Raw genomic sequence first — 10,208 nt, 5'->3', positions numbered from 1 at the left:
AATTCTCACAAACACATTAGTCCCTCAACTAGGTTTGTCGTCAATACTCCAAAACCAACTAGGGGTGGCACTAGATGCACTTTACAGATCCCATCTTGGGGCCTGTTCCGGAGCTCCGCCGGAGAGGGCCGTCATCACGGAGGGCTTCTACATCATCATAGCCTCTCCGATGAAGTGTGAGTAGTTTACCTCAGACCTTCGGGTCCATAGTTAGTAGCTAGATGGCTTCTTCTCTCTTTTTGGATCTCAATACAAAGTTCTCCCCCTCTCTTGTGGAGATCTATTCAATGTAATCTTCTTTTTGCGGTGTGTTTGTTGAGACCGATGAATTGTGGGTTTATGATCAAGTCTATCTATGAATAATATTTGAATCTTCTCTGAATTCTTTTATGTATGATTGGTTATCTTTGCAAGTCTCTTTGAATTATCCGTTTGGTTTGGCCAACTAGATTGGTAGTTCTTCCCATGGGAGAAGTGCTTAGCTTTGGGTTCGATCTTGCGGTGTCCTTTCCCAGTGACAGAAGGGGCAGCAAGGCACGTATTGCATCGTTGCCATCGAGGATAACAAGATGGGGTTTATTTCATATTGCATGAATTTATCTCTCTACATCATGTCATCTTGCTTAAGGCGTTACTCTGTTTTTAACTTAATACTCTAGATGCATGCTGGATAGCGGTCGATGAGTGGAGTAATAGTAGTAGATGAAGAATCGTTTCGGTCTACTTGTCACGGATGTGATGCCTATATACATGATCATGCCTAGATATTCTCATAACTATGCTCAATTCTGTCAATTGCTCAACAGTAATTTGTTCACCCACCGTAGAATACTTATGCTCTTGAGAGAAGCCACTAGTGAAACCTATGGCCCCCGGGTCTATTCTCATCATATCAATCTCCATCACTTTAATCTTGCTTTGCTTTTTTACTTTGCCTTTACTTTTTACTTTGCATCTCTATACCAAAAATACCAAAAATATTATGTCTATCAGATCTCACTCTTGTAAGTGACCGTGAAGGGATTGACAACCCCTAATCGCGTTTGTTGCGAGTAGCTATCGTTTTGTACAGGTACGAGGGACTTGAGTGTTGCCTCCTACTGGATTGATACCTTGGTTCTCAAAAATTGAGGGAAATACTTATGCTACTTTGCTGCATCATCCCTTCCTCTTCGGGGAAAACCAACGCAAGCTCAAGAGGTAGCACACTTCTCTTCCTAGAAGCTCACAAGATCAGCGTTACGAAAATATGCATTAAATTCTTCCTTTATTCCCGCTCGATCCATAAAATTCTCAGAAGGCCATTCACAAGGACGCACTGGAGCGTCTCTTGGTGGCTCTTCATCAGCATCACGCATTGCAAGCCTGGGTCCTTGCTTTCTTGAAGAACCACCCTGGAACATTTTCCTAAGCATTTTTCTTCCTCTGAAAAATTCTGATTTTTTTTAGTAACTTCACAATAAAAGTAAACCAAACTCGATAATATTGATAGCAACTACTCATACAAGTGCCTAGAGCCTATATCATGCATCAAAACTACTAGGAACCATATAAATTTGACATGCAAGCTCAAGAACAGGGTCACCTAAGCAGCAAAAATTTGCAATGAACAAAGCACTAGAACAAAAACTAATTGGACCAATGGAGGAGTCACATACCAAGGAACAATCTCCCCAAGCAGTTTTGTGAGAGGTGCTTTGAGCAAGGAGATCGAAAATGGCAGCAAAACGAGCTTGGACTCGGGTTTGAGCTGGATATTTGTATTTGGGGAGGAAGAAGGAGTGTGTGGGTGAAAGGATAAGTGGAGGAGGGCCACCGTGGGCCCACGAGGCACGGGGCGCCCAGGGGGTAGGGCGCGCCCTCCACCCTCATGGGCAGGTGGTTGACCCCCCTGTTGTGTTCTCAATGCCAAATATTCTCAAATATTCTAGAAAAAATAATATTTAAATTTCGGGGCATTTGGAGAACTTTTATTTTCAGGGTATTTTTATATTGCACGGATAATCAGATGACAGACAGAAAAATATTTATTTTTATTTTATTTAATATAAATAACAGAAAGTAAAAGTGGGGTACAGAAGGTTGTGCCTTCTAGTTTCATCCATCTCATGATCATCAAAATGAATCCACTAACAAGGTTGATCAAGTCTTGTTAACGAACTCATACCGAATAACATGGAACCGGAAAAATTTCGAATAACACTATGTTACCTCAACGGGGATATGCACATCCCCAATAATAAGAATATCATATTTCTTCTTGACAGTAGGAAGAGGAAATTCAAAACCTCCCAATATAATCGATGGAATTTTTCCAATAGAATTGATACTATGGACTTGAGGTTGTTTCCTCGGAAATTGTACCGTATGCTCATTACCATTAACATGAAAAGTGACATTGCCTTTAGTGCAATCAATAATAGCCCCTGCAGTATTCAAAAAGGGTCTTCCAAGAATAATAGACATAGTATCGTCCTCGGGAATATCAAGAATAACAAAGTCCGTTAAAATAGTAACGTTTGCAACTACAACAGGCACATCCTCACAAATACCGACAGGTATAGCAGTTGATTTATCAGCCATTTGCAAAGATATTTCGGTCGGTGTCAACTTATTCAAATCAAGTCTACGATATAAAGAGAGAGGCATAACACTAACACCGGCTCCAAGATCACATAAAGCAGTTTTAACATGGTTTCTTTTAATGGAGCATTGTATAGTGGGTACTCCTGGATCTCCTAGTTTCTTTGGTATTCCACCCTTAAAAGTATAATTAGCAAGCATGGTGGAAATTTCAGCTTCTGGTATCTTTCTTTTATTAGTAACAATTTCTTTCATGTATTTAGCATAAGGATTCATTTTAAGCATATCAGTTAATCGCATACGCAAAAAGATAGGTCTAATCATTTCAGCAAAGCACTCAAAATCCTCATCATCCTTTTTCTTGGATGGTTTGGGAGGAAAAGGCATGGGTTTCTGAACCCAAGGCTCTCTTTCTTTACCATGTTTCCTAGCAACAAAGGCTTTCTTATCATAATGTTGATTCTTTGATTGTGGGTTATCAAGATCAACAGCAGGTTCAATTTCTACATCATTATCATTACTAGGTTGAGCATTATCATGAACATTATCAGTAACATTATTACTAGTTTCAGGTTCATTACCAGATTGTGTTTCAGCATCAGAAATAGAAATATCATTTGGATTCTCAGGTGTTTCAGTAATAGGTTCACTAGAAGCATGCAAAGTCCTATCATTTTTCTTTTTCTTCCTTTTAGAAGGACTAGGTGCATCTATATTATTTCTCTGAGAATCTTGCTCAATTCTCTTAGGGTGGCCTTCAGGATACAAAGGTTCCTGAGTCATTCTACCACCTCTAGTCATAACTCTAACAGCATTATCATTATCCTTGCTATTCAATTCATTGAGCAAATCATTTTGAGTTTTAAGTACTTGTTCTACTTGAGTGGTAACCATAGAAGCATGTTTACTAATAAGTTTAAGTTCACCCTTGACATTAGCCATATAATCACCCAAGTGTTCAAGCATATTTGAATTGTATTTCAATTGTCTACCAAAATAAACATTAAAATCTTCTTGCTTAGCCATAAATTTATTAAACTCATCTAAACATGGGCTAGCAAACTTATTAAATGGGATTTCAGCTTTATCATATCTATAGAGAGAATTTACATTTACTACCAGTGTTGGGTTATCAAGACCATGAGTTTCTTCAATAGGTGATGGATCAAGATCATATGTTTCTTCAACAGGCGGTAAATTAAGACCGTGTATTTCTTCAATAGGAGGTAAATTCTTAACATCTTCAGCTTTAATACCTTTTTCTTTCATAGATTTCTTTGCCTCTTGCATATCTTCAGGACTGAGAAATAGAATACCCCTCTTCTTCGGAGTTGGTTTAGGAATAGGCTCAGGGATTGGCTCCGGATGTGTCCAATTATTTTCATTTGTCAACATATTATTCAATAGAATTTCATCTTCATCCGGTGTTCTTTCCCTGAAAACAGAACCAGCACAACTATCCAGGTAATCTCTGGAAGCATCGGTTAGTCCATTATAAAAGATATCAAGTATTTCATTTTTCTTAAGAGGATGATCAGGCAAAGCATTAAGTAATTGGAGAAGCCTCCCCCAAGCTTGTGGGAGACTCTCTTCTTCAATTTGCACAAAATTGTATATATCCCTTAAAGCAGCTTGTTTCTTATGAGCAGGGAAATATTTAGCAGAGAAGTAATAAATCATATCCTGGGGACTACGCACACAACCAGGATCAAGAGAATTAAACCATGTCTTAGCATCACCCTTTAATGAGAACGGGAATATTTTAAGGATACAAAAGTAACGAGTTCTCTCATCTTTAGTGAACAGGGTGGCTATATTATTTAATTTAGTAAGATGTGCCACAGCAGTTTCAGATTAATAGCCATGAAAAGGATCAGACTCAACCAAAGTAATTATATCAGGATCAATAGAGAATTCATAATCCTTATGAGTATCACAGATAGGTGAAGTAGCAAAAGCAGGGTCAGGTTTCATTCTAGCTTTTAGAGATTGCTTATTCCATTTAGCTAATAACCTCTTAAGTTTGTTTCTATCTTTGCAAACTAAAATAGCTAAAGAAGCTTCTTGATCAAAAACATAACCCTCAGGAATAACAAGTGATTCGTCATCATCACTTTCATCAGTATTATCAGATTCAATATTTTCAATCTCTCTAGCCCTAGCAATTTGTTCATCAAGAAAATCACTAAGTGGCACAGTAGTATCAGGCATAGAAGTAGTTTCATCATAAGTATCATGCATAGCAGAAGTAGCATCATCAATAACATGTGACATATTAGAACGAATAGCAGAAGCAGTTTTAGGTGTCGCAAGCTTACTCAAAACAGAAGGTGAATCAAGTGCAGAGCTAGATGGCAGTTCCTTACCTCCCCTCGTAGTTGAGGGATAAATCTTAGTTCTTGGATCTTTCAAGTTCTTTATAATGATAAGCAGATATAAATCCCAAGTGACTCAAAGAATAGAGCTATGCTCCTCGGCAACGGCGCCAGAAAATAGTCTTGATAACCCACAAGTATAGGGGATCGCAACAGTTTTCGAGCGTAAAGTATTCAACCCAAATTTATTGATTCGACACAAGGGGAGCCAAAGAATACTCTCAAGTATTAGCAGCTGAGTTGTCAATTCAACCACACCTGGAAACTTAATATCTGTAGCAAAGTATTTAGTAGCAAAGTAATATGATAGTAGTGGTAACGGTAACAAAAGGTAACAGTAGTAAAAGTGATGTTTTTGGTATTTTGTACTGATGATATCAATAGCAACGGGAAAGTAAATAAGCGAAGAACAATATATGGAAAGATCGTAGGCAATGGATCGGTGATGGAGAATTATGCCGGATGCGGTTCATCATGTAACAGTCATAACCTAGGGTGACACAGAACTAGCTCCAGTTCATTGATGTAATGTAGGCATGTATTCCGAATATAGTCATACGTGCTTATGGAAAAGAACTTGCATGACATATTTTGTCCTACCCTCCCGTGGCAGCGGGGTCCTTACGGAAACTAAGGGATATTAAGGTCTCCTTTTAATAGAGTACCGTAACAAAGCATTAACACATAGTGAATACATGAAGTCCTCAAACTACGGTCATCACTGGTAAGTATCCTGATTATTGTCACTCCAGGGTTAACGGATCATAACACATAATAGGTGACTATAGACTTGCAATATAGGATCGAGAACACTCATATATTGATGAAAACATAATAGGTTCAGATCTGAAATCATGGCACTCGGGCCCTAGTGACAAGCATTAAGCATAGCAAAGTCATAGCAACATCAATCTCAGAACATAGTGGATACTAGGGATCAAACCCTAACAAAACTAACTCGATTACATGATAGATCCCACCCAACCCATCACCGTCCAGCAAGCCTACGATGGAATTACTCACGCACGGCGGTGAGCATCATGAAATTGGTGATGGAGGATGGTTGATGATGACGATGGCGACGGATTCCCCTCTCCGGAGCCCCGAACGGACTCCGGATCAGCCCTCCCGAGAGGTTTTAGGGCTTGGCAGCGGCTCTGTATCATAAAACATGATGAAATCTTCTCTCTGGTTTTTTTCTCCCCGAAACACAATATATAGAGTTGGAGTTGGAGTCAGAGAGGCACCGGGGGGGCCACGAGGTAGGGGGCGCGCCCCCCACCCTCGTGGAGAGGTGGTGGGCCCCCTGGCCTTCATCTTTTGCAGGTATTTTTTATATTTTCCAAAAAGTTGCTCCGTGAAGTTTCAGGTCATTCCGAGAATGTTTGTTTCTGCACATAAATAACACCATGGTAATTCTGCTGAAAACAGCGTCAGTCCGGGTTAGTTCCATTCAAATCATGCAAGTTAGAGTCCAAAACAAGGGCAAAAGTGTTTGGAAAAGTAGATGCATTGGAGACGTATCAGATAGATTAAGATGCTTAATAGGACTTTCACAAAGCACATACCTTGATAAAGTTTTGAAGAAGTTCAAAATGGATCAGTCAAAGAAAGGGTTCTTGCATGTGTTACAAGGTGTGAAGTTGAGTCATACTCAAAGCCCGACCACTTCAGAAGATAGAGAGAAAATGAAAGTCATTCCCGATGCCTCAGCCATAGGTTCTATCATGTATGCTATGTTGTGTACCAGACCTGATGTGTGCCTTGCCATAAGTCTGGCGGGGAGGTACCAAAGTAATCCAGGAGTGGATCACTAGACAACGGTCAAGAACATCCTGAAGTACCTAAAAAGGACCAAGGATATGTTTCTTGTTTATGGAGGTGACAAAGAGCTCATCGTAAATGGTTACGTTGATGCTAGCTTTGACACTGATCCAGATGACTCTAAGTCACAAACTGGATACATATTTATATTGAATGGTGGAGTTGCCAGTTGGTGCAGTTCCAAGCAGAGCGTCGTGGTGGGATCTACATGTGAAGCGGAGTACATAGCTGCTTCGGAAGCAGCACATGAAGAAGTCTAGATGAAGGAGTTCATATCCGATCTAGGTGTAATACCTAGTGCATCGGGTCCAATGAAAATCTTTTGTGATTACTGGAGCGATTACCTTGGCAAAGAATCCAGATTTCACAAGAGAACCAAACATATCAAGAGACTCTTCAACTCCATCTGTGAACACGTCAAGGAAGGAGACATAGAGATTTGCAAAATACATACGGATCTGAATGTAGCAGACTCGCTAACTAAGCCTATTCCGCGAGCAAAACATGATCAACAGCAAGACTCCATGGGTGTTAGAATCATTACAATGTAATCTAGATTATTGACTCTAGTGCAAGTGGGAGACTAAAGCAAATATGCCCTAGAGGCAATAATAAAGTTGTTGTTTTATATTTCCTTATTCATGATAAAGGTTTATTATTCATGCTAGAATTGTATTGATCGAAAACTTAAATACATATGTGAATATACAAACAAAAACGGTGTCCCTAGTGAGCCTCCACTAGACTTGCTTGTTGATCAAAGATGTTTAAGGTTTCCTAACCATGGACATAAATTGTCATTTGATAACAGGATCACATAATTAGGAGAATGATTTGATGGACAAGACCCATCCATTAGCTTAGCATTATGATCGTTCAGTTTTATTGCTATTGCTTTCTTCATGTCAAATACATATTCCTTCAACTATGAGATTATACAACTCCCGGATACCGGAGGTATGCGTTGTGTGCTATCAAATGTCACAACATAACTGGGTGATTATAAAGATGCTCTACATGTATCTCCAGAGGTGTTTGTTGAGTTGGCACAGATCGAGATTAGGATTTTTCACTCCGAGTATCGGAGAGGTATCTCTGGGCCCTCTCGGTAATACACATCATAAGCTTGCAAGCAAACGACTAAGGAGTTAGTCACGAGGTGATGTATTACAGAACGAGTAAAGATACTTGCCGGTAACGATATTAAACTAGGTATGAAGATACCGACGATCGAATCTCGGGCAAGTAACATACCGATAGACAAAGGGAATAGCATATGTTGTCATAACGGTTCGACCGATAAAGATCTGCATAGAATATGTAGGAGCCAATATGAGCATCCAGGTTCCGCTATTGGTTATTGACCGGAGAGGTGTCTCGGTCATGCCTGCATAGTTCTCGAACCCGTAGGGTCCGCACACTTAATGTTCGATGACGATATAGTATTATATGAGTTATGTGATTTGGTGACCAAATGTTGTTCGGAGTCTCGGATGAGATCACGGACACGACGAGGAGTCTCGAAATGGTCGAGAGGTAAAGATTGATATATATGATGATGGTATTCGTGTTGGGGAATGCAGTAATTTCAAAATTTTCCTACGCACACGCAAGATCTATCTAGGTGATGCATAGCAATGAGAGGGGAAGAGTGTTGTCTATGTACCCTCGTAGACCATAAGCGGAAGCGTTATGACAATGCAGTTGATGTAGTCAAACATCTTCACGGTCCCACTGATCCTAGCACCAAAGGTACGACACCTCTGCGATCTGCACACGTTCAGCTCAGTGACGTCCCGCGAACTCTAGATCCAGTTGAGTGTCGAGGGAGAGTTTCGTCAGCATGACACCGTGATGACGGTGATGATGAAGCTACCGGAACAGGGCTTCGCCTAAGCACCACTACGATATGACCGAGGTGGATTATGGTGGAGGGGGGCACCACACATGGTTAAGAAAATGATCAACTTGTGTGTCTATGAGGTGCCCCCTCCCCTGTATATAAAGGAGTGGAGGAGGGGGGTGGGCCGGCCCTCTATGGCGCGCCCTAGGGGAGTCCTACTCCCATCGGGAGTAGGATTCCCCCCTTCCAAGTAGTAGGAGTAGGAGAGAAGGAAGGGGAGGAGAGAAGGAAGGAAAGGGGGGCCCTCCACCCAATTCGGATTGGGCTAGGGGGCGTGCCTCCCACCTTTTCCCTTCCTCTCCTCTATTCTACTAAGGCCCAATAAGGCCCATATACTCCCCGGGGGTTCCAGTAACCTCCTGGTACTCCGGAAAATGCCCGAACTCATCCGAAACCACTCCGATGTCCAAACATAGGCTTCCAATATATCAATCTTTATGTCTCGACCATTTCGAGACTCCTCGTCATGTCCGTGATCAAATCCGGGACTCCAAACTACCTTTGGTACATCAAAACACATAAACTCATAATACCGATCATCACCGAACATTAAGCGTGCGGACCTTACGGGTTCGAGAACTATGTAGACATGACCAAGACTCGTCTCTGGTCAATAACCAATAGCGGAACCTGGATGCTCACATTGGTTCCTACATATTCTACGAAGATCTTTATCGGTCAAACCACACAACAACATATGTTGTTCCCTTTGTCATCGGTATGTTACTTGCCCGAGATTCGATCGTCGGTATCTCAATACCTAGTTCAATCTCGTTACCGGCAAGTCTCTTTACTAGTTCTGTAATGCACTATCCTACAACTAACTCATTAGTTACATTGCTTGCAAGGCTTATAGTGATGTGCATTACCGAGAGGGCCCAGAGATACCTCTTCGATACTCGGAGTGACAAATGCTAATCTCGATCTATGCCAACTCAACAAACACCATCGGAGACACCTCTAGATCATCTTTATAGTCACCCAGTTACGTTGTGACGTTTGATAGCACACTCAGTGTTCGTCCAGTATTCGGGAGTTACATGATCTCATAGTCATAGGAACATGTATAAGTTATGGAGAAAGCAATAGCAACAAACTAAATGATCATCGTGCTAAGCTAACGGATGGGTCAAGTCAATCACATCATTCTCTAATGATGTGATCCCATTAATCAAGTGACAACTCTCGTCTATGGTCAGGAAACATAACCATCATTGATTCAACGAGCTAGTCAAGTAGATGCATACTAGTGACACTCTGTTTGTCTATGTATTCACACATGTACTAAGTTTCTGGTTAATACAATTCTAGCATGAATAATAAACATTTATCATGATATAAGGAAATATAAATAACAACTTTATTATTGCCTCTAGGGCATATTTTCTTCAGTCTCCCACTTGCACCAGAGTCAATAATCTAGATTACATTGTAATGATTCTCACACCCATGGAGTCTTGGTGCTGATCATGTTTTGCTCGTGAGAGAGGCTTAGTCAACGGGTCTGCAACATTAAGATCCGT

Source organism: Triticum aestivum, chromosome 3A (assembly GCF_018294505.1).
Source record: "Triticum aestivum cultivar Chinese Spring chromosome 3A, IWGSC CS RefSeq v2.1, whole genome shotgun sequence".
In the NCBI taxonomy this organism is placed as follows: Eukaryota; Viridiplantae; Streptophyta; class Magnoliopsida; order Poales; family Poaceae; genus Triticum; species Triticum aestivum.
The sequence above is the reverse complement of the archived record's forward strand: the minus strand, read 5'-3'. Positions refer to the sequence as shown.